This window comes from Callospermophilus lateralis, unplaced genomic scaffold (assembly GCF_048772815.1).
Source record: "Callospermophilus lateralis isolate mCalLat2 unplaced genomic scaffold, mCalLat2.hap1 Scaffold_190, whole genome shotgun sequence".
NCBI lineage: Eukaryota > Metazoa > Chordata > Mammalia > Rodentia > Sciuridae > Callospermophilus > Callospermophilus lateralis.
Genome location: NW_027512918.1, coordinates 615,627 through 641,571, shown reverse-complemented (window position 1 = coordinate 641,571; position 25,945 = coordinate 615,627). Strand labels below are relative to the sequence as shown.

General features: G+C 35.9%; 1 pseudogene; it reads right to left on the bottom strand.

Moving 5' to 3' along the window:
* LOC143390013 (F-BAR and double SH3 domains protein 2-like) overlaps positions 1 to 25,945 on the bottom strand; it is a 145,718-nt pseudogene that overhangs the window by 67,725 nt on the left and 52,048 nt on the right.

Sequence of the window (25,945 nt, the reverse complement as noted above, 5' to 3'; positions counted from 1 at the left end):
GACAATAATATTAAAAAGACGCTGCTAAAATATGAGTTTCCTTTGAATGAAACTTTGGAAAGGTTTTTAATTAGAGATAAGACATTTAACTGATTTAATTTTCCTTGAGGAAAACAAAACAAAACAAAAAAACCCGAACTGGTTCAAATAAGTTTGAGAAGGCTTTAAAAACTAGCAATGTTAAGTTTTTAAAAATTTCCAGTCTATTTAGAATAAAATATTAAGATCTTTAAAAATTATAAATTAAATAATTTTAAAGAACTAAATAAAGGAAATTAACATTCTAGTACTTATGAAAAATCAATTTTAACACATCTCAACTATTTTGTCCTCAGACACCTCTCAAGATTCATTCCCATCCTCTCCCTCCATTCCTTTTATTTGGGACTGAACCCAGGGTTGTTCTACCATTGAGCTATATCCTTATTTCTTTTTATTTTTTGAGACAAGGTCTTGCTAAATTGGCCTTGAACTTGTGGTTCTCCTGCCTCAATCTCCTGAGTAGGTGGGATTATAGGCATTTGCCATTGTACCAGCTTAATTTAAATTCATTTTAAAGTTACTATAAGGGCACAGAAGGTTCAGACAGATATCTGAGTACCTGTATAGGATGACAAAGTGAGCTGGGAGAGAATGCTGATTTCACAGAGGAAACAGAGTCCTTACTTTTCAAATCTGTACCCAAAATGTGTTCATTTGAAAGAGAAAAAGTGACGAATGAAAACCACTAGCACAGTAAAATACTATTTTTCGAACCAAATTTCGAAAAAAGATAAAATTAGGGTTGTTGTACCAGGAACAATCTCATTTATCCTCATTTAAGGCAAGTACTTTACCACTGAGTTACATCCCCAGCCCTCATTAACCTTCACTCAAAGTGTGTGTACTAATTGTATTTTTCAGTTCATTGGTGGATATTATCAAGTTAATATCAATCCGTCTTATTCTTATTTTAAATTTTTTTTTGTTTTTGTTTTTAGTACTAGGGATTGAACCCAGGGATGCTACCACTGAGATACATCCCCAGTCCTTTTTATTTTTATTTTGAGACAGTCTTATTATGTTGTTGAAGCTGAACTTGAACTTTCAATCTTCCTGTTTCAGCTTCCTGAATTGCTGGCATTACAGCCCAATCCACTAATTCTTTTTGATGTTTTCTAATATATTCAATTAAGTTAATTTTTATTTAAGTTAATTTTTATTTATTCTCAAGAGGTCCCTTTTGTCAGGAATGCTGGTACACTCCTGTAGTCCCTGCTACTCAGGAAGTTGAGGCAGGAGGACAGCATGACTCTATGAGTCCTGGACCAGCCAGGGCAACATAGGGAACAGAGTGAAATGCCCATCTCAAGAAAAAGGGGAAAAAAAGTAAAAAGACCTGGATCTCTGTAGGTTTGTGCTTGGAATGCAATAATAGGTTCAGAATCTATAATTCTGGAATTCAAAATGCTCTGAAAATCACAAAGATCTTCTTTTTTTTTAAGTTTAGAACTCATTTGAAGCAAAGTGAGTTAGTCTTGAACTAAGGAGATGTTATTTATAGGCTTTTATTCATTTAACTTGGTATGAATATTGAAATGTTTTACTGCAAAAAATACTGTGTTGTTTGATCATCAGGTGCTTCCTCATGTCCTATTCAGTGTGTAATGATGGTACAGGGATTGCTTCTGAAAATTTTTGAATTTTGAAACAGATTTGGCCCAAAGCCTTTTTTGGTAAGAGTCTGTAAAACCTAAAGTCACATATTTTAAACCTTACACACACCTTGGAGAGGAGGTGGAGCAGTGTACTGTCAAAGACATGTCTTAAGCTTATTCTGATCAAGCTGGGACAGTAGCACCTTCACTGCAGAGAAAAGTGGCAGTTCAACTGCATAATTGGATTGTGTGCCTAGTCTTTCAGGTGAATAAACTAGAGAATTAATGTTGTGGTCTGAGTCTTGAGGCAATTCTGGAAGACTGGACAACTGGTTAAAAGGATGTACAGTACAATTCCATTAAGGCTGATGAGAACTCTGATAAAGGAGTACCATTCTCTTAGGTCAGAGCAGCTAGAATAGCAAGGGCAAATCTAAGCAAAAATTATATCCCTGAAATCTCAGTGACTCGAGAGGCTGAGGCAGGAGGATTATAAGTTCAAGCAACTTAGTGAGACCCTATCTCAAAATAAAAAATAAAAAAGGAGAGCTGAGGGTATAGTTCAATGGCGAAGTGCCTTAGGGTTCAATACTCAATATAAACCAATACACACACAGAGACGCACACACAAAATCCCCAAACCCTGTACGTCAATACATCACCAAGGCATCTATTGAAAGCTCTCTGGATGCTTAGAGAAGGAACTAATTCAGGAGAAAGGTGAAGGTGACTAATCCAGCAGAGGGCCTATCACATAGATGGTAGGCTTTCTATGAGAATCAAATAAACCCTTTCTGGAAGGCTGAAGAAATGAGAACAACCCCTACTGAATGCCTACCTGTCAACACTGCTGATTCTACAAAGTAGTGCTCATGTCTTTAGCTGCAGCTTTTCAGTTTTGGATGCCACCTGCCACATATACCTGGCACCTAATTCCTGAATGGGGAGATTTTCCACAGAATCTCTATCATCATCTTTCCTGTTTATGAGACATTGCTATATAAATACAAAATTACCACCAGTGGAAAGAGCTACCCATAACTTGAGATTTTTTTCCCCTTTTGGTACTGGGAATTGAACCCAGGAGCATTCTATTTCTGAGCTATACCTAAAACCCTTTTTTAAAATTTTATTTTGAGACAGGGTCTCTTTAAGTTGCCCAGGCTGGCCTTCAACTTGCGAACCTCCTGCCTCCTTAGCCTGGCAAGGATTATAGGTGTTCACCAGTACACCTGGCTTACGTAACAGAATTTCCAGGTAAATTTGCTACAGGATACATTAGCCCAATATGGTCCTTTATAGACAAGGGAAATTCTTGTTAAATATTTAATTTTAATAAATGCATAAAAAGCTCCACTTAAGGTTTAGGGATATAGCTCAGTTGGTAGAGTGCTTGCCTTACATTTAAAAGCCCTGGGTTCAATCTTCAGCATCACTAAACAAAACAAAACAAAACAAAAAAGCTCCACTTAAGCAAACCTTAAATATGCAGATGTCCTCAAGCAAGTGGACTTTTTACTTAATGTAACTGTTAATCTAGAGGAAGGCAGAGTTAAATATCTGAAATGGTGGCCAGAATAACAGGAAAATACCATGTATCAGAAATTTTATGTCAGCCCTTTTGCTACCATTATCTCTGAAGATCTTGTTAATTACAATTCAAGGAAAGAAAAGAGGAAAGGGTTTTCTCATTCCCACCAGGAATCTTGAGAGAACATTTCATTGTTTTGCTGCCTCTATAGATCATACTTATCCAAGTTTTATAGACGTGTGTTTCCCATATTTTTTCCTATCCCTGGTTGACCTTGTGCTTTTTCATAGGATGTGAGAAACACTTTGAAGGACTTATGTTACTGGTTTTGCAAACAGAAGGTGGGCACGTATGCAGGACAGAGATGCTGAAAAGTGCAGGTCATAGGGAGGTAACTGTCAGCTATTGCCTTTCAGGCTTATAAAATGCTAAGAAAGAGGTTAATAAGATTTACTTTGGGTAATACAATAAGAGAACAGAAGTCCCACGGGACTTGCAGTAATCAGTTTAAAAAGGAAGTTAAGTACTGCAAGATTTTGTAATCTTTGTAGTATCATCTATATTTGATATTTTGATATTTCCTGAAGCAATGAGGGGCAAAACCTAAAACAAAAAGGAAAAACATAAAGATCCATCTAGCTCTTTACCTACCACTATGTGCCAGGCATTGAGTCAAAAGTTTAATTTCATACCCAATAAAATAGTCATTTTATATACAAGGAGAATAAATCAAAAAATTTTAAAATATATAATATAAACAGCTAGTTTTAGATACTAAGACCTAGGACTTGTTCTTGTATAATACCTGTATGAATATCTAACACCAGTATGACCTGTGTGACAGCTGAAGGACTCTTCAACACTGATATTCTAATCAATGTACTTGTCAATTCTAAACAGAATACCTGTTATTTAGGGAGGTGTTTTAGGATACATTTCATATCCTCCTCAGAATAATTTTGCATTAAAAACTCATTTCTGCAAAGAAAGATGTACTCTGCTCATTTTTTTTAAAGAATTTTTGACTTGTTACTATCATCTGATAAATGGTAATGAGGTATAAAGAAAGGATACTTTAGAAATCAATAACACAATATGGAAATATAGACAATAGACAAGAAAACCTCCTTTCAATATTATTATTTTTTTTGGGGGGGGGGGTTGACTGAGGGGACCAAGGATTGAACCCAGCGGTGCTTAACCACTGAACCATATCTCCATTGAACCCAGCGGTGCTTAACCACTGAACCATATCTCCAGGTTTTGGTGGGGTTTTTTTGTATTTTATTTAGAGACAGGTCTACCTGAGTTGCTTAGGCCCTTGCTAAGTTGCTGAGGCTGGCTTTGAACTCTTGATCCTCCTGCCTCAGCCTCCTAAACCACTGGGATTATAGGTATGTGCCACCATGCCTGGCTAGTTCCTTTCAATATTAACCACAAGATAGCTACTAGGTCACATCAAACAACACTTTCCTTTGGTCACTGTTACTTGTAATCATCTTATGATTAATCATATATTAAGATAACATGAAAGGGAATTCTATCAGTCGGAAATAAAAGGCATAATAATTCCAAGCCTTAAATAAATTCCTATGCTAATACTGTGACTATATGTTTTTAGTTGGATGTTTTGAACTTTTGTAGAACACTGCAATTTGAAGTGGATTATCTGAAAACTTTTTCTCTTTAAGTTTTAACACAGTATATGATAATAAGTTATATTTTATTACAGTAGTAACGTTAAACATCCTATGACTTTCCTACATGTATCTTACCAAAATTTAGAGAAAATATTAGCAACTACATAGTCTTAATTCAAATTTTGATAAAGAACAATACTGTCCTACTTCTGCAATGGATCTCATCATATTTTGTCCTACTTGAAAATATTCCATAGTTCTCCATCTAACAATGTATATAGAATTACCAAACATAAAATCTGGTTGCAACATATGCCTATGGGATTTTCAGTTTCTCTTTCATCCCAAGACTATTTGCCATCTCAGGAATAGGTCGTATACTTACAAATGTTTTAGCTATAAAATTTCTAGTTGAGGGACCCTGATTAGGGGAGATGAAAAACAGCACCTAAGACATAGGGCTGTCATGAGGATTATATGATTTAATATAGGTCATGTAATTAGAAAAATGTCTAGCATAAAATAAATGTTCAATGAATGCCACCTATTTTTTTTTGTTTGTTTGTTTTCAATTGCTGTCTTAACTTCCTGACATATTATTCCTCAATTTCTATAAGATAAATCTCAATTCATCTTCAAAAATCTAATCCAAACAATCCAATAAAAAAAATGAACAAAAAAGTTTTGAATAGACATTTCCCAAAGTAGATATATAAATGGCTAATCAGCTCATGAAACATTCAACAATATTAGTCATAGGCAAATGCAAATAAAAACTACCATGAGATATTTCACAACCACGAACAAGGCTATAACCAAAGAGACAGGGCTGGTGGGGGGAAGAAGCTCAATAGTGGAGTGTTAAATGGGAAAAAAAAAACAAACTACAAATAACAATCAATATTGGTGGAGATGTGGAGAAATGAGAACCCTTACCCAATACTGATGGAAATATGAAATTCTGCAGTTACTCTTGCAAATGGTTTGGCAGTTTGCTAAACACTTAATCAGGAATTTACTATGACCCAGTAACCCAAGAGAAATGAAAACACATTCATACAAAGACTGGCATAGCAATTAACATAGTAGCACTATTCATAAGAGCAAAAGTGAGAAACAACCTAAATATTCAAACTGATGAATAGATAAACAGATAAACAAAATGTGGTATACTCATATGATGGAATACTATTCAGCAATAAAAAGGAACAAAACATACTGCTGCATTCTACAACATGGATGAATCTCGAAAACATTATGTTAAATGACAGCAGCAAAGCATAAGAGACTACACATATTGTATGATTTAATTTAGAAAAAGCAAATCTAAAAAGAATAAAACTAGAAAGAGTGGTTGCCTGTATCTGGGAGGGGTGATGTGGATTAACAATAAATAGACATGCAGGATCATATCAGGATCATGAAAATATTCTAGAACTTATTTATGATGATGAAACATAATTTGGTAAATTCATTAAAAATCATTGAACACACTTGAAATGGGTGAATTATAGGATATGTAAATATGCCTCAATAAACTTATGAAAAGACAGAAAGCTCATCTAGCCTGAGGTCTATAGTTCAGCATGTCATAGCTATCCTTAGCATTTAGTTGAGTGACTGGAACATACAGTAGGGGTTCAGTGTTTGTTGAACTGAGATATGTTTCAAAACAAAACCAACAAGAGCAATTTCAGAAACACACTGAAGATAGAGGTGAGTGGTACTTCCTACATGTCCAAGATTCAGCTGGCAGAAAAAATGAGTTAATGGACACTGACTTGTATTCTCTTCACTTCATGCCAAGCTTTGTGCTACCAGCTCCAAGAAGTAAAACCTGAGAAGCAAGTAAACAATGGCTCCATTCCCATAAGGAAAAATACTGGTCCATACTGAGTAAAAATACTTGCTTGGGAATTTGATTGTTTGTTTACTTATTTATTGGCACTGGGAATTGACATGCAAGGCAAGCACTTTACCACTTAGCTATATCCCCAACCTTGTAAATTTGTTTTTTGTAAGCAATAAGAATGCTTAATTTATAACAACAAAAATTATACATAAAATATTTTATAGTTAACGTTTTCAAAATCATTATAAGGATTTTTATAAAACCACAGGTATTTATTGTTTTCTATTATGAAAAAAAATTAATGGCTTCTAAGTTTCCAACATTTTTTTCAGGAAACAACAGCATAACAGAAAGAGCATTAGAACTGCAATCAAAACAGCTATGTGTCATTCATTTCCCACATGACTCTGGGCAAATCTCTTTTCCTTCTTAGGATACAGTTCCTTCTTTATTACAGCCAAGATTAGCTCTTGGGTTCTTCCCACACTCCTGTTGGGAAAACTAAGGTGTTTCAGACAAAAGGAAAAATGAGAAGCTCAATCAATTTACTATACAAAGTAAAGGAAATTCCTAGGTTATAAGGGAAAATCAGAAAGCTACTGCTGATGCATTCAGGGGCCCTGTATATAGACAATTATGACTCAGTCACACACCAGGTCCCACCCTTCATTAACATGCAACCCCAGACATTCCATCCCTCCCACCCTTGACCCATACCCCGATATACCTCAGCTATGGTCATTCTCAAAGCACTGACAGGGGAGAGCTCAATATCCACCAGTTGGGCAGCTCTTAAACTCTACCCAGTAAAGATTGCACAAGGATAGAAAACACAGCACAGAGTTAGAATTATAAGGCAATCAGGAACACAACAGCTAAGAACATTTAGCAGTGTTTAGAAACAAAGATAGAAGGACTTAGGGCTACAATTGGCCTTTGAAAGTGAGATGATTGATTTTTATGTGACAAATAGGCAAAAATAAAATATTCTCTAGTTAGTCACAATTTTAAGTCAAGTTTGATAAACTTGTCCGTGCTCTGTTTCTTCTAAGGCTCTACTTCATTCATCCCAAGCTTCAAAGAAGTCACATTATAGGACAATATCATTGAGTCGTTAAGAAAAATCTGATTTGTTCAAAAGGTCACTAATATAAATGGCAAAAGCCATTATCTAAGAAGCAAATACTAATTTCCTATATTTCTTTTTTTCCTAAATATTTCTCTTATTTTATTCTATCCTTTTTGCAGTACTAGGGACTGAATCCAGGCTCTTATACATGCCAGGCAAGTGCTCTACCACTGAGCTACAATCCCCAGTCCTGTATTTCCTTATATAGCTATTAACAGGGCTATTCAAAATATAAGAAAAATAATGAGGATGTCACCAACAAATACATTTCTATTAAAGTGATATCATTAAACTCTGAAAATATATCATATACTCCTTTCAGATTCTAAATTTACTAAAAGAGTTTTTGAATATAATTTGACTTCCCTCTTGGTTTGCCTACTTTTAGAGAATGTATTAGAATGCCAATATTACTTCTCATTTTGTAGAAGCTAAATTTCATTATTTTGTGTCAAAAAATTCATATTTTTGTTCATCATTTTAAAAATTCAAATAATGGCAAACATTTCCCTTAAACTTAAGAAAAATGTATAATTAATGTAAGTTCTCTAAAAGTTGCCAATTTGAGGTTTATGTTAACATTCTAAAATCTTAAATGAATTATCAAAGGCCTATAATTGCTTTCTAAAGCCAATTAAAATATCTCTATGCCCATATATATTATTACATTATTCATTCTACTCTGGTTAAAATTTAACCACTGGGTTCTTTGAGAGGTATAACATAAAAGAATTTCATGTACAGAAAGCATAATGTACATATTAATAAATCTGTTGAATAATTTTTCTTCTTCCCTCAGTTTTCAGATTTTCATTACTTTTGTTTCATAACTTCATCTTATTCAGTAGGAAGTTGTTAGTATAAAGACACTGGGTGTGTTCCTTACATGGTAGACAGAAGAAATGTCATGGTTTCTCTACATCTTCATAGTGTTGTTACAAAATTAATGAGATACACTCAGCTCTCCCTGTCTATTCCAAGGATGATAACTATGTAAGCACAAATATAATTTAAAAAAATGATAAGAGAATCTGAATTCCCCTTACAGTATCACTGTCACAGGGCTGGAACTGGAAGGGTTGAGGTTTGTGAAATACAGCATTCTCTTGTAAAAACAGCTGAAGATTATAGTCCCGTACCACCTACAGAGAAAATAAGATATCTTTAAGTCTTGAATAAGGTTAAAATGTCCAGTAATTACATTCTAAAGTCTAAGATTTACTCAGCTGGTTTCTATACAAATGAGAAATCATCCAACACTATGTGATCAAAAGGAAATGATAATGTTATGCCTTTTTTAAGATAAGAGTTATTACTTCTATGTCCTATTTTCTCAAGAGTTTAAATTTGAAAGTACTAGTTTAGCAACTAGTCCAGATTTAAAGACTAAACAATATGCACTATTTTAAGAGAGCAAAATGTCATGAAAAGCTATCCTGTGTAATTGGTGTGTATGTGTGTGAACAGGGAAGGGAGCATTGGTTTCTTAGTTTCTCCAAACTCTGAAGTTTGATGGGCTTTTAGAAGTCTGTTTTACAAACTGCCATTCACTAGGAAACTGCAAGATAATCCTATCTATAGCACAAAATGATATTGCCAGAAAATTTCTTGTACTTTTTCCCAGTAGGTTGCATTCTAATCATGATCTTAAAATACACTCAGAAACCCTGTGCCTAATAGAAGAAAAAGTAGGCCCAAATATCTGCTACATATGCTTAGGACCTGACTTCCTTAACAAGACTCCTAAAGTACAAGAAGTAAAATCAAGAATCAATAAATGGGATGGAATCAAACTAAAAAGTTTCTTCGCATTCAAGCATGTGAAGAGAGAGCTTACAGAATGGAAAAAAGATTTATCAAACACACCTCCTCAGATAGAACATTAATCTCCAGGATATATAAAGAACTCAAAAAACTTAACACACACACACACACACACACACACACACACACACACACACACCACAATCAATAAATGGTCTGACAATTCACAGAAAAAGAAACACAGTCAATCAACAGATATATGAAAAAATGTTCAACATCTCTAGTAATCAAGAGAAATGCAAAACTACACTGAGATTCCATCTTACTGGAGTAATCAGAATGGCAATCATCAAGAATATAAGCAACAATAAATGTTGGTGAGGATGTGGGAAAAAAAGGTATACTTCATACATTGTTGGTGGGGCTGTAAATTGGTGCAACCACTATGGAAAGCAGTGTGGAGAGTGGAACAACCATTTGACCCAGTTATCCGACTCCTAGGTTTATACCCAAATGACTTAAAATCAGCATATTACAGTGATACAGCCACATCAATGTTTATAGAAGCTCAATTCAAAACAGCTAAATTATGGAATCAACCTAGATGCCCTTCAACAGATGAATGGATAAAGAAACTGGTATATATACCTAATGGAATATTACCAAGCCTTAAAGAATAAAAAAATTGTGGTATTTGCCAGTACATGGATGAAACTGGAGAACATCATGCTAAGTGAAATAAGCCAATCCCAAAGAACCAAAGGCCAAATGTTTTCTCTGATATATGGATAATAATTCACAATGGGGGAGGGGGAAGAATAGAGGTATTTTGAACTAGAAAGAGGGGAGTGAAAGGAGGGCAGGGGGCATGGGTATAGGAATAACATTAGAATGAATTGGACATTATTACCCTATGTGCATATATGATTACATCATCTGTAATCATAACATCATGTACAACCAGATGAATGAAAAGTTATACTCCATTTATGTATATCAAAATGTATTCTACTGTCATGTATAACTAATTAAAACAAATAATTCAGAAGACAGACTGAAAAGGAATATACATAGAACAGCAAAATAAACAGCATAGAAAGATGGTCTCTGAAAATGAATTATATGCTCTGGGAAAAAATGGAAATAAGCAACATTTTATTATGCAGAAACCCAAATTGCATTTTTCTGCACTGGTTACTCATCTTTCATGTGCAATGCATTACACCTCATTAGCAGCTCTGCCTGAGGATGGGCAGAAGAAAAAAAGTTCAAAAAAGTTCTGTAGTTTTACCTTGGAAATCTGGGAAAAGGATGGACTACTTGAGAGGATAATGTAGTGTTTTATATTTTATTTACAAGTGCAATCCCAGTTTTCCACTGCTTGCCTCCCCCCCATTCAATCATCCATTTATAGAGCTTACCAGGTCCAACGTTAAGTATAGGAGTGACAAGGGAATCCACAGATGAACAAAACAGCAAATAGGGTTAGTATCTTCCAGTAATTTAGAATGTGAAAACTGGAAGAACCAAATAGATTACACAGTTCAAATACACTGTGGAAGTACGCAGAAGGTACAGGGAGAGCAAAAGGGGTGATACTGAATTCAGATGGAAGAGGTGAGATGGGGTGAGGATTATGGGGAGGTTCTGGTCAAGGAATACTCACTGAAAAAACGTATTCTCAAAGGGAAATGTATTTTGTTCTTTTCTTGGGTTCTAATTTTAAGCTAGAATAATTGAAAGCTAATGATCCAGCCCTCAAAGCCTCACTCATTACCATGAAGAAAAGCTGGGGGGATCACTAGCCAAACAAATCCTCAAGCACTATGATGGGTGGGGCAAGGGCAGACTGGACAGGTCAATTCTTACAGACTTTAAACTTTTTGTTATAGATAATTTCAAAACACACATAAAAGTAGAGATAATAGTAATATGTATCTCCATGTGCTCATGGCTCAGTTTTCAAAAACATCCCCTCATGGACAATCTTGTTTCATCTATAAATTCATCTACTTCTTCTGTCACTAATTATATTGAAGTAAGTCCCAAACTTACTTCAATCTCATCTATAAACATTTCAATATCCTATCTAAAAGAATAGGGGTCTTAAGAAAACACATTCAGTTTAAAATTTACAAGACTAACATATCAATTAGTGTTCAAATTTCCCTATTCTTTAAAAGTTTTTCGAATTAGGATCCAAATAAAGTCAGTCCCCAGAGCGCAACTGGATGTTGCTTATAATGTGGAAGCTGGGAGAACTAAATAGGTTACACAGCTAAAGCACACTATGGAAGCACATAGAGGATACAGGGAGAGCAAAGAAGATGATACTGAATCCTGACTGAAGAGGTGAGATGGGGTGAGGAGTGGTGGGGAGAATCTGGTGAGGGAAAGCTGATGTTGCTTAAGATGATATTCTTTACATACACTGTAAATTTCTTTCTTCCTCCTTTTTCCTCTCTTGCAATCAATTCAATTGTTGAAGAAGCCCAGGTTTTTTTTGTTGAGTTTCTGAGTCTGAATTTTGTTGACTGCATCCTGGGAATGTTTTACTTCCTGTTTTTCCTTAAATTGGCTTTTGAATCTAGAGGCTTAATTAGATTCAGGTTTGTGTTTGTTTGGATCTGCTTTGTTTCTGTTTGTTTTGGCAAGGTAGGCTTTACTTTCATGAGAAGGTTTGCCCTGACTTGCCTCTTTTTATGATATTAACATTTATAGTGGGCTGAAGGTAACTTACCAAAAGATATGCCCATGTCTTAATCCCTGAAATCTGTGGATGTTACCTCCTTTTGAAAAAGTGTTTTGGCAGATGTAATTAAGGATTCTGAGATAAAAACATGCTGGATTACCTAGGTGGGCCCTAAATCCAATGATAAGACATTAAGAGGGCTGGGGATGTGGCTCAAGCGGTAGCACGCTCGCCTGGCATGCGCGGGGTGCTGGGTTTGATCCTCAGCACCATATAAAAATAAAATAAAGATGCTGTGTCCATTGAAAACTAAAAAAATAAATATTAAAAAATTCTCTCTCTCTCAAAAAACAAAAGATATTAAGAAAATTACACAGACAAAAGGAGAGGGCAATGTGACCACTGAGGCAGAGAGTGGAGTGAGGTGGCCACAGACACCCAATGAGGTAAGGAATTGTTTTTCCCTTAAAGCTTTTGGAGGAAGTACAGCTTGCTGACACTTAAGATTTCAGATTTCTAGTCAAGGAAATGGAAAAAAGTTGCAAAGGAGTCCTGTGCACTTCTTAAGATCTTTCTCTTTCTCTCTCTTTTTATTTATTTTTCAGTTTTCAGTGGACACAACATCTTTATTTTATTTTATGTGGTGCTGAGGATCGAACCCAGCACCCCGAGCATGCCAGGCGAGCGAATTACCACTTGAGCCACATCCCCAGCCCTCCTGTGTACTTCTTAATGTCAGCATCCTGCATAGCTATCACACAATAAAAAGCTAGAAAATTGACATTGGTATACACCATAAAGGTTATTAGATTCCACCAATTATACACTTACTCCTTTGGGTATGTTCATTTATATGGCTCTATGCACATGTGTAGCTTCATATAACCACAAACCATAGTCCAGATGCTAAACTGAACCATCACCACAAGACTCCCTTGTGCCCAAATATCTTCAAATTGGGTCTTCCAAATTGCAGCATGTTTCTGTTAATACATAGTCTTGCTAAGATTCATTCTTGTCTACATTTATTTTTGACAGGTTAAATGGAATCTCATGATGATTTTAATTTTCATTTCCTTGATTATTATTATTTTTTAAAAATAGTTGTAGCCCGGATCAGGCCCAGCGGCCCGCCAGCGTGGCAGTCACATCACTCCATTTGGAGTAGGGGCAGAGCAGAGCTGCCGCCCGAGCCTGCAAGGTAGACAGACTTGCGACCGGCGGAACAGGCCCAGCGGTCTACTGGTGTGGTAGACATGTCACACAAATTGGAGGAGGGGCAGAGCAGAGCTGTCTCCCAAGTCCGCAAGGTAGGCGGACCCACGTCCGACCAGCGGATCAGGCCCAGCGGCCTGCTGGTGTGGTAGACACGTCACCCGTCAACCCAATTGGAGCAGGGACAGAGCAGAGCCGCCACCCGTGCCCAGAACAGGTCCAGCGACCTGCCGGTGTAGTAGTCAAGACACCCCAATTGGAGTAGGGGCAGAGCAGATCCTCCACCCGAGCCCGCATGATAGGCAGGCCTGTGACAGACGGGCGGAACAGGCCCAGTGGCCTACCGGCATGGTAGACACGTCACACCACTTGGGGGAGGGGCAGAGCAGAGCCGCAGCCCACGCCCAGAACAGGCCCAGCGACCTGCCGGCGTGCTAGTCACGACAACCCAATTGGAGAAGGGGCAGAGCAGAGCCGCTGCCCGCACCTGCAAGGTAGTCAGATCCGTGACTAACTGACAGAACAGGCCCAGGGGTTCACGGACGTGGTAGACACGTCACACCAATTGGAGGAAGGGCAGAGCAGAGCCGCTGCCCACGCCTCCAAGGTAGGCAGACCTGCGACCGACCGGCAGAACAGTCCCAGCGGCCCACCAGTGTGGTAGACAGATCACCCCAATTGGAGGAGGAGCAGAGCTGCCACCCGCCCCTGCAAGGGAGACTTTTCAACTATGCAAGAGCAATATAAATATATAGGGGGAAAATTTCAAAAACACAACAGTTTCACTAAGCAGAAAGAAACACGAGCAATATGAAAAGACAAGGAAAGAAAGGACCACAAGCAATGCAGGTCAACTCAACTTTAGAAGAGATAATAGCTGCAGCAGATGGAATGTCAGATAAAGAATTCAGGATATACATGCTGCAGATGATCTGGAGTCTCAAGGAAGACATTAGACAGCAAAATCAGACAATGAAAGATCACTTCGACCACTTCGACAATGTATTACATAAACAAATCCAAGAAGCAAAAGATCAACTATACAGGGAGATAGAGGTAATAAAAAACAAACAAACAGAAATCCTAGAAATGCAGGAAGCAATAAACCAACTTAAAAACTCAATTGAGAATACTACCAGCAGAGTAGAACACTTAGAAGATAGAACATCAGACAATAAAGACAAAGTATTTCAACTTGAAAAGAACATAGACAGCTCAGCAAAACTGTTAAGAAACCATGAGCAGAACATCCAAGAAATATGGGATAATATAAAGAGACCAAACTTAAGAGTCATTGGGATACAGGAAGGTATAGAGGTCCAAACCAAAGGAATGAGCCACCTATTCAATGAAATAATACGAGAAAACTTCCCAGACTTGAAGAATGAGACAGAATCCCAAATCCTAGAAGCATACAGGATGCCGAATGTTCAAAACCTTAAGAGATCCACACCTAGACACATTATAATGAAGATGCCCAACATACAGATTAAGGAGAGAATTTTAAAAGCTACAAGAGAAAGGAAGCAGATTACATTTAGGGGTAAACCAATCAGGATAACAGCTGATCTTTCAACACAGACTCTGAAAGCTAGAAGATCCTGGAATAACATATTTCAAACACTGAAAGAAAAGGGGTTCCAACCAAGAATCATGTATCCAGCGAAATTAAGCTTCAGGATGGAAGATAAAATTAAAACCTTCCACGATAAACAAAAGTTAAAAGAATTTGCAGCTAGAAAACCATGTCTTCAAAACATCCTCGGCAAAACATTACAGGAAGAGGAAATGGAAAATAACAATGAAAACCAACAGTGGGAGGTAGGACAGTAAAGGGGGGAAAAATAATCAAAAAGGAAAACAAACCATGTTTAGTAACATAAATAAACAAATATGGCTGGAAGAACAACCCATATCTCAATAATAATCCTAAATATTAATGGCTTAAACTCACCAATCAAGAGACACAGGCTAGTAGAATGGATCACAAAACAAGACCCAACAGTATGCTGCCTACAGGAGACGCATTTGATAGGAAAAGACATACATAGACTGAAGGTGAAAGGTTGGGAAAAATCATATCACTCATATGGACTTCGGAAACAAGCAGGAGTGTCCATACTCATATCAAATAAAATAGATTTCAAGCCAAAGTTAATCAAAAGGGATAAAGAGGGACACTACATACTGCTCAAGGGAACCATACACCAACAAGACATAACTATCATAAATATATATGCCCCAAACAATGGTGCAGCTATGTTCATCAAACAAACTCTTCTCAAGTTTAAGAGTCTAATAGACCAACATACAATAATCATGGGAGACTTCAACACACCTCTCTCACCACTAGACAGATCTTCCAAACAAAAGTTGAATAAGGAAACTATAGAACTCAATAACACAATTAATAACCTAGACTTAATTGATATATATAGGATATACCACCCAACATCAAGCAGTTACACTTTTTTTCTCAGCAGCACATGGATCCTTCTCAAAAATAGATCATATATTATGTCACAGGGCAACTCTTAGACAATATAAAGGAGTGGAGATAATACCATGCATCTTATCTGATCATAATGGAATGAAACTGAAAATCAACGAAAAAAGAAGGAAGGAAAAAACATGCATCACTTGTAGAATGAACAATTGGTTACTAAATGATCAATGGGTTATAGAAGACATCAAGGAGGAAATTAAAAAACTCTTAGAGATAAATGAAAGCACAGACACAACATATCGGAATCTATGGGACACATTAAAAGCAGTTCTAAGAGGAAAATTCATTGCTTGGAGTTCATTCCTTAAAAAAAGAAAAAACCAACAAATAAATGATCTCATACTCCATCTCAAAATCCTAGAAAAAGAAGAGCAAAACAACAGCAAAAGAAGTAGAAGACAAGAAATTATTAAAATCAGAGCTGAAATTAATGAAATCGAAACAAAAGAAACAATTGAAAAGATTGACAAAACTAAAAGTTGGTTCTTTGAAAAAATAAATAAAATCGACAGACCCTTAGCCATGCTAACGAAGAGAAGAAGAGAGAGAAATAAAATTACTAGCATACGGGATGAAAAAGGCAATATCACAACAGACACTTCAGAAATACAGAAGATAATCAGAAACTATTTTGAATCCTTATACTCCAATAAAATAGAAGACAGTGAAGGCATCGATAAATTTCTTAAGTCATATGACCTGCCCAGATTAAGGCAGGAGGATATAGACAACCTAAACAGACCAATATCAATTGAGGAAATAGAAGAAACCATCAAAAGACTACCAACTAAGAAAAGCCCAGGACCGGATGGGTATACAGCAGAGTTTTACAAAACCTTTAAAGAGGAACTAATACCAATACTTTTCAAGCTATTTCAGGAAATAGAAAAAGAGGGAGAACTTCCAAATTCATTCTACGAGGCCAACATCACCCTGATTCCTAAACCAGACAAAGACACTTCAAAGAAAGAAAACTACAGACCAATATCTCTAATGAACCTAGATGCAAAAATCCTCAATAAAATTCTGGCAAATTGGATTCAAAAACATATCAAAAAAATTGTGCACCATGATCAAGTAGGATTCATCCCTGGGATGCAAGGCTGGTTCAATATACGGAAATCAATTAATGTTATTCACCACATCAATAGACTTAAAAATAAGAACCATATGATCATCTCGATAGATGCAGAAAAAGCATTCGACAAAGTACAGCATACCTTTATGTTCAAAACGCTAGAAAAACTAGGGATAACAGGAACTTACCTCAACATTGTAAAAGCAATCTATGCTAAGCCTCAGGCTAGCATCATTCTGAATGGAGAAAAATTGAAGGCATTCCCTCTAAAATCTGAAACAAGACAGGGATGCCCTCTCTCACCACTTCTGTTCAACATAGTTCTCGAAACACTGGCCAGAGCAATTAGACAGACGAAAGAAATTAAAGGCATAAAAATAGGAAAAGAAGAACTTAAATTATCACTATTTGCAGATGACATGATTCTATACCTAGCAGACTCAAAAGGGTCTACAAAGAAACTATTAGAGCTAATAAATGAATTCAGCAAAGTGGCAGGATATAAAATCAAAACGTATAAATCAAAGGCATTCCTGTATATCAGTGACAAATCATCTGAAAGGGAAATGAGGACAACCACTCCATTCACAATATCCCCCCCAAAAATAAAATACTTAGGAATCAACCTAACAAAAGAGGTGAAAGACTTATACAATGAAAACTACACAACCCTAAAGAGAGAAATAGAAGAAGATCTTAGAAGATGGAAAAATATACCCTGTTCATGGATAGGCAGAACTAACATCATCAAAATGACGATATTACCAAAAGTTCTCTATAGGTTTAATGCAATGCCAATCAAAATCCCAATGGCATTTCTTATAGAAATAGAGAAAGCAATCATGAAATTCATATGGAAAAATAAAAGACCCAGAATAGCAAAAACAATGCTAAGCAGGAAGGGTGAATCAGGCGGTATAGCGATACCAGACTTCAAACTATACTACAGAGCAATAGTAACAAAAACAGCATGGTACTGGTACCAAAACAGGCGGGTGGACCAATGGTACAGAATAGAGGACACAGAAACCAATCCACAAAACTACAACTATCTTATATTTGATAAAGGGGCTAAAAGCATGCAATGGAGGAAGGATAGCATCTTCAACAAATGGTGCTGGGAAAACTGGAAATCCATATGCAACAAAATGAAACTGAATCTCTTTCTCTCGCCATGCACAAAAGTTAATTCAAAATGGATCAAGGAGCTTGATATCAAATCAGAGACATGGCATCTGATAGAAGAAAAAGTCGGCTACGATCTACATACTGTGGGGTCGGGCTCCAAATTCCTCAATAGGACACCCATAGCACAACAGTTAATAACTAGAATCAACAAATGGGACTTACTCAAACTAAAAAGTTTTTTCTCAGCAAAAGAAACAATAAGAGAGGTTAATAGGGAGCCTACATCCTGGGAACAAATCTTTACTCCTCACACTTCAGATAGAGCCCTAATATCCAGAGTATACAAAGAACTCAAAAAATTAGACAACAAGATAACAAATAACCCAATCAACAAATGGGCCAAAGACATGAACAGACACTTCTCAGAGGAGGACATACAATCAATCAACAAGTACATGAAAAAATGCTCACCATCCCTAGCAGTCAGAGAAATGCAAATCAAAACCACCCTAAGATACCATCTCACTCCAGTAAGATTGGCAGCCATTATGAAGTCAAACAACAACAAGTGCTGGCGAGGATGTGGGGAAAAGGGTACACTTGTTCATTGTTGGTGGGACTGCAAATTGGTGCAGCCAATCTGGAAAGCAGTATGGAGATTTCTTGGAAAGCTGGGAATGGAACCACCATTTGACCCAGCTATTCCCCTTCTCGGTCTATTCCCTAAAGACCTAAATAGAGCATGCTACAGGGACACTGCTACATCGATGTTCATAGCAGCACAATTCACAATAGCAAGACTGTGGAACCAACCTAGATGCCCTTCAATAGACGAATGGATAAAAAAATGTGGCATTTATACACAATGGTGTATTACTCTGCATTAATAAATGACAAAATCATAGAATTTGGAGGGAAATGGATGGCATTAGAGCAGATTATGCTAAGTGAAGCCAGCCAATCCCTAAAAAACAAATGCCAAATGTCTTCTTTGATATAAGGAGAGTAACTAAGAACAGAGTAGGGACGAAGAGCATGAGAAGAAGATTAACATTAAACAAGGACGAGAGGTGGGAGGGAAAGGGAGGGAGAAGGGAAATTGCATGGAAATGGAAGGAGACCCTCAGGGTTATACAAAATTACATACAAGAGGTAGCGAGGGGAAAGGAAAAAATAATACAAGGGGGAGATATGAACTGCAGTAGAGTGGGTAGAGAGAGAAGAGGGGAGGGGAGGGGAGGGGAGGGGAGGGGGATAGTAAAGGATAGGAAAGGCAGCAGAATACAACAGACCCTAGTATGGCAATATATAAATCAATGGAAGTGTAACTGATGTGATTCTGCAATTTGTATACGGGGTAAAAATGGGAGTTCATAACCCACTTGAATCAAAGTGTGAAAAATGATATATCAAGAACTATATAATGTTTTGAACAACCAACAATAAAAAAAAGGAAAAAAAAAGAAAAATAGTTGTACACAATACTTTTATTTTGTTTATTTTTATATGGTGCTGAGGATTGAACCCAGGGCCTTGAATGTGCTAGGCAAGTGCACTACCGCTGAGCCACAATCCCAGTCTTTCCTTGATTATTAACAAGGAAAGCATCTGCATTAAGTAGTTAGGGCTGCCACAACAAAGTACAACAGACTGGGGAGCTTAAATATCAGAAACAGATTTCTTTAGAGGTCAAGAGGAAAGACGTTCAAGATCAAGATACTGGCAGGGTTGGTTTTTACTGTGGGCCATTCTCTATGGCTTAGAGCTGCCACCTTCTTTTGGTATCTTCATATGGTCTCTCTGTGCCTGTTTAATGTCTATAATTCTCAACTTCTTATAAGGACATTAGTCATACTGGATTAGACCCACCCAAATGATCTTATTTTAATTATATCTTTAAAAGTCTATCTTCAAATATGGTCATACTATGAGGTACTAGGGGTTAGGATTTCAACATGAAATTTCCGAGGGCCACAATTCAGCCAATAACAATATCATCTTATATTTTTATGGTATTTTTTTTCCTGTAACATGCATGTTGTTTGTTTTATTAGTAGTTAATTCCTTTTTATGGGCAAAGAATATTTCACTGCATGGATATACCATGCCATATTTTACTTACTCAACTACTAGTTGATAAACATTTGAGTTGTTTCCACTGTTTGACTATTATAAATAATGCTACTGTGAACACTCATGTACAATTTTTTTTGTTTTAATACTTTAAGTTTTCAATATTCTTAAGTGTATTCCTAGAAGCAGAAGTTGAGTCATATGGTAACTATGTGTTTAACTTTTTAAAAAAATTATTAAAGCCATCCTAGTGGGCAGAAAATGATATCTCACTGTGGTTTTAATTTGTGTGTTCATAATGACCAACAATTGCTGAACGTTTTTTCATGTGCTTATTGCCTGTACATCTTCTCAGAGGAAATGTCTACTAAAGTCTTTTGCCCATTTTTTTAAAAATATTTTTTTAGATGTTGATGGATCTTTATTTTATTCATTTATTTAAATTCGGTGCTGAGAATCGAACCCAGGGCCTCACACATGCTAGGCAATGCTCTACCACCGAGCCACAACTCCAGCCCCAGTTCTTTTGCCCATTTTAAGAATTGTTATTTTGTTGTTGAGTTGTAAGAGTCCTTTATATAAATCTGTTTATAAAATCCTTAACAGATAAATTTAAATATCAGATGTGTAAACATTTCTTCCATCTTTGGGTCTTTTTTAATAAAACATTCCTGAATAGTGTCCTTTGATGTGTTAAGAGTTTTTAATTTGATAAGTACAATTATCTGCTTTTTTTTCTTTTTTTAATTTCTCTTTTTTTGTTCTTCTAAAATGTTTTTAGCTGTTGATGGACCTTTCTTTATTTATATGTGGTTGATAATTAAACCCAGTGTCTAGCCTCACGCATGCTAGACAAGTGCTCTACCACTGAGCTATAACTCCAGCCCGCCCATCTTTCTTTCTTTCCTTTTCCTTTCTTTCCCCTTCCTTCCTCCCTCCCTCCCTCCCTCCCTTCCTTCCTTCCATGTTGGGGGATCAAACTCAGGGCCTTGCACATGCTAGGCAAGTGCTCCATCACTGAGCTGTATTCCTAGCCCTATTTTTAGTCTTATTATGCTTTTGATTTCAAATCTAAGAATACACTATTAAATCCAAAGTAATAAAGACTTACTTTTATATTTTCTCCTATAGTTAGATCACTGATACACTTTGAGCTAATTTTTGTGCAGCAGAGGTTCGACTTATTTCAACTCTGTTCTTTTGCACTTGTCCCAGAACTTTTGTTGAAGATATTATTCTTTTGTCTTTGAATGGTCATAATACCCTTGTGGAAAAATCAATTGTCTACAGATACATGTGTTTATTTCTAGAATATCAATTTTATTTCATTAATTTATATGCCCATCTTTATGCTTCTACCACACTCTACTTGTAGTATGTTTTGAAATTTGGAAGTGTGAGTCCTCCAACTGTTTATCCTTTTCAATGTTGCTTTGGTTATTTAAAGTTCCTTACAGTTCCATGTAAATTTGAAGAGTGCCTTTTCCATTTCTGCAAAACAGGTCACTGGAAATTTGACAGGATTGCATTAAATCTGTAGATCATTTTTGGAAGATATTAAAAATTATCGATATGAAAGCCTCAAATCCACAAACATTTATTATAATCCAATTATTCAGTTCTTTTTTTCTGCAGTGTTTTATAGTTTTTACTCTTCAATGTTTTTGGCAAAAAATTTTTTCCTGGGCTTGGGATGTGGCTCAAGTGGTAGCTCGCTCACCTGGCATGCGTGCGGCCTGGGTTTGATCCTCAGTACCACATACAAACAAAGATGTTGTGTCTGCGAAAAACTAAAATATTTTTTTAAAAAAATCCTCTCTCTCTCTCTCTTTTAAAAAAAATTTGTTTCCTGTGTATTTTATTCTTTGGATACTATTATAACTGCAATTGTTTTCTTAATTTTCTTTTTAGAAAAGAATTATCATTAATAGAGTGTAGAAACACAATGGGTTATTGTGTTTGATTCTATACCCACAAGATCAAACTTTGCTCAATTATTTTATTAGCTATAGTAGTAATTACACGAATTCTATAGTTTTCTACATATAATCATGTCATCTGAAAGCAGAGGTCATTTTAATTCTTCTTTTCCTTTTCCTTACCTAACTGCTCTAGCTAGGACTTCTAGTACAAAGGTGGATAGCAGGAGTGAAAGCAGGCATCCTCATTTTGTTCCTGATTTTAGGGTGGAAACCCTTTTAGTCTTTTATCATTGAGTATGATATTAAATCTGGTTTTCCACAAAAACTATCAAGGTGTGGAAATTCCCTTCTATTTCTAATTTGCTGAGTTTTTCAACCCATTAAACTGGTTGAATTTTCTTAAATGTTTTTTCTGTGTCTACTAAAGTGATCAAGTGATTTTCACCTTATTTTATTAAATTTACTTTTTTGGTTAATCTTTAAGGTATTAAGATTGGTAATATTAGAGAATTTAACTTTCAAAAGAAATACAGAATAACATTGTTATTTTATGACTTGTTCAAAGAGCTATGTTATTCATCAGTAGGAGTTCTTTATATAGACAGAAAACAATCACACATATACTATTAGGGCCAGTAGAGCTAGTTTTAGAGTTATGATCCCAGAGAAAATAATCTATGATAACATCTGCTTCAGTTACATACAAAGCATTTCATAAAATATTAAGGAGAAAAGCAAGCTTCATAAATAATTAAAATTTAATAAAAGCTCCTAGACCCAGCTGTTTTCATTTAGAGGATGAAAGATATAGACAGCACCTTAACAATTATAGTGTGTTATGTCAGTATGAATTACCCCCCAAATATCTTTGGGAATATGTTACATTTTAGACATGTTAGAAAAATAGATTTTTACCTCAGAAGACAGAGTAATAATGATGTACAGTAAAAAACCTAAAGACTTTCAAACTTCCCAGTAGGTTATCAAATCACCTAGTTGCCTTCAGCAGTTTGACAAGAATCATGTAACAAGCTCTTTATAAAAGAAAAGCACAAGGCATAAAACTTGTAGGTGTAAGCTTTTCTCACTTGGAACAAAAGGGAGCCTCTCCCGGATATATCATTCTTGTTAAAATTTTATTCCCACCACTTTCACCATAAACGTAAGAGCATCTCATTAATTGCTCATCCCTGGGGAACAAAACACTCACATTAGGGAAGGCACAAAATGAAAGCTTATCTCTTTATGTATCCAAACTAATTCATAAATTCTTAATATATTTTAAATTAAAGTAACAAACTACAGGAATAATATAGCATAGTATAACACAGTAGAAAAATACATAGAGCACTATGTGCATGTGACCCTGGGCAAGTCATATAAACTACCTGAGTCTGTGTTCCTCTCCATCAGATGAGCATGTTAATACCAATGACATGGGTTTCACAGTATGAGATGTAGATGTGCTAAAGAAAATCCTAGGAAATTAGGTGTGTGTACCATATTAGCGACTTGTTATAACCATGTTTTCTAAACTACCAGTACTGTACCCAAGCTAACTTTTTCTTGGAAAAAGAAATTTCAAAAAAGTTTAAAAGGATAGAATAAAAATCTGAATAAAAAATGTTTTCCAATAAAATTAGAAATGAAAAATGTCACCTTACCATATAGTTGCACTGAATGCAAACTGTAAAATTCACTTCTAAATAATTCATGGGTTAATATAGAAATAACAAAAAAAGCCCTACATATCAGAGAGGGAGAAATTTTTTAGCTTTAAATGGGTTTACTTGAAAACAGAAAGACTGAAAATAAAGGTCCTAAATAGGAAAATAAGCTTGAGAAAGACAAGAACATAAACTTTAAAAAAGAAATAATGTAGATAAAGGTAAAACTTAGGGACATAGCATTGGGAAGCAGAACAAAAGCTGGTTCTGGCAAAGATGAATAAAAGACTGGTATGTTAGATCAAAATAAGAAAGCAAGGCAATATTTGAAATAAAAAGATAAATAACCAGAAGCAAAAAAGCATATGAGAAACTTATGCCATCAAGTCTGGTAACAACTGAAATAGACAACTGTTTAGAAAATGCAGGTTACCAAAATGTATTGAAAAAGAAGCAGAAAACCTGAATGGACCAATGAATAAAAAGTATTTGGTAAATGGTCAGAAACTAAGCACTACATAGAAGGAATTAAGTTATGATGCTTCCTTTAAGACTTAGAAAATGGAAAGATCGCCCATGTTCTTGGATAGGCAGAATAAATACTGTCAAAATAGCCATACCAAAAGTGCTATAAGATTTAATGCCATTCCTTATTTTTATTATTGGTTGTTCAAAACATTACAAAGCTCTTGACATACCATATTTCATACATTTGATTCAAGTGGGTTATGAACTCCCATTTTTACCCCATATACAGATGCAGAATCACATTTTAATGCAATTCCTATTACAATTCCAATGACATTCTTCATAGAAATAGAAAAAGCAGACATGAAATTCATTTGGAAAAATAAGAGGCCCAGAATAGCCAAAGCAATCCTTAGTTTGGTAAGATAGTGAAGCAGGAGGCATCACAATACCAGAACCTAAATTATACTCAGACCTATAGTAACAAAAACAAATGGTGCTGGGAAAACTAGAAATACATATGTAGCAAAATTAAATTAAACACCTACCTCTCACCCTGCATAAAACTCAACTCAAAATGGATCAAAGACCTTGGCAAGACCCTGTGCCTACTGGAAGGAAAAACAGGCACAAATCTCCATCATGCTGGGTTAGGAACCGAATTCCTCAACAAGATTCCTAAAGCCCAAAAAATAAAATCAATACTAAATGGGATGCTATCAAACCAAAAAGCTTCTTCACAGCAAAGAAAACAATAAAGAATGTGAAGAGAGAGCCTACAGAATTGGAGAAAATCTTTACCATTTGCACCTCAGATAGAGCATTAATCTCCAGGATATATAAAGGACTCGAAAAACTTAACAAAAAAAAAAAAAAAAGAAAGAAAGAAAAAAGAAAAGAAAAGAAAAATGAAACAAAAACAAACAAATCAATAAATGGGCTAAGAAACTGAACAGACACTTCACAGAAGAAACACAATCAATCAACAAATATAATTGCTAGAGATGTCGAACAAAAAATGTTCGACATCTCTAGCAATTGAGAAAATGCAAATTAAAACTACATTGAGACTTCATGTCATTCCAGTCAGAATGGCAATTACCAAGAATATAAGTAACAATAAATGTTGGCAAAGATGTGGGGCAAACGGTATACTCATAGACTACAAATTGGTGCAACCACTCTGGAAAGCAGTATGGAGATTGCTCAGAAAACTTGGGAGTGCAACAACCATTTGACTCACCTATCCCACTCCTCTGCATATCCCTAAAGGACTTAAAATCAGCATACTATAGTGATGTGGCCCCATCAATGGTTATAGCAGCTCAATTCACATTAGCTAAGATATGGAACCAACTTAGGTGCCTTCAACAGATGAATGGATAAAGATAATGTGATTATACACACACACACACACACACACACACACACACACACACAATGAATATTACTCAGTCATAAAGAAGAATAAAATTATGGCATTTGCCAGTAAATGGATGGAACTGGAGATTATCATACTAAGTGAAATAAGCCAACCACAAAAAAACAAAGGCTGAATGTTCTAATATGTGGATGCAACACACAATGGGGTGGGTGGGAGAATAGCTGTTCATTGGATTAGATAAAGGGGAATGAAGGGAAGG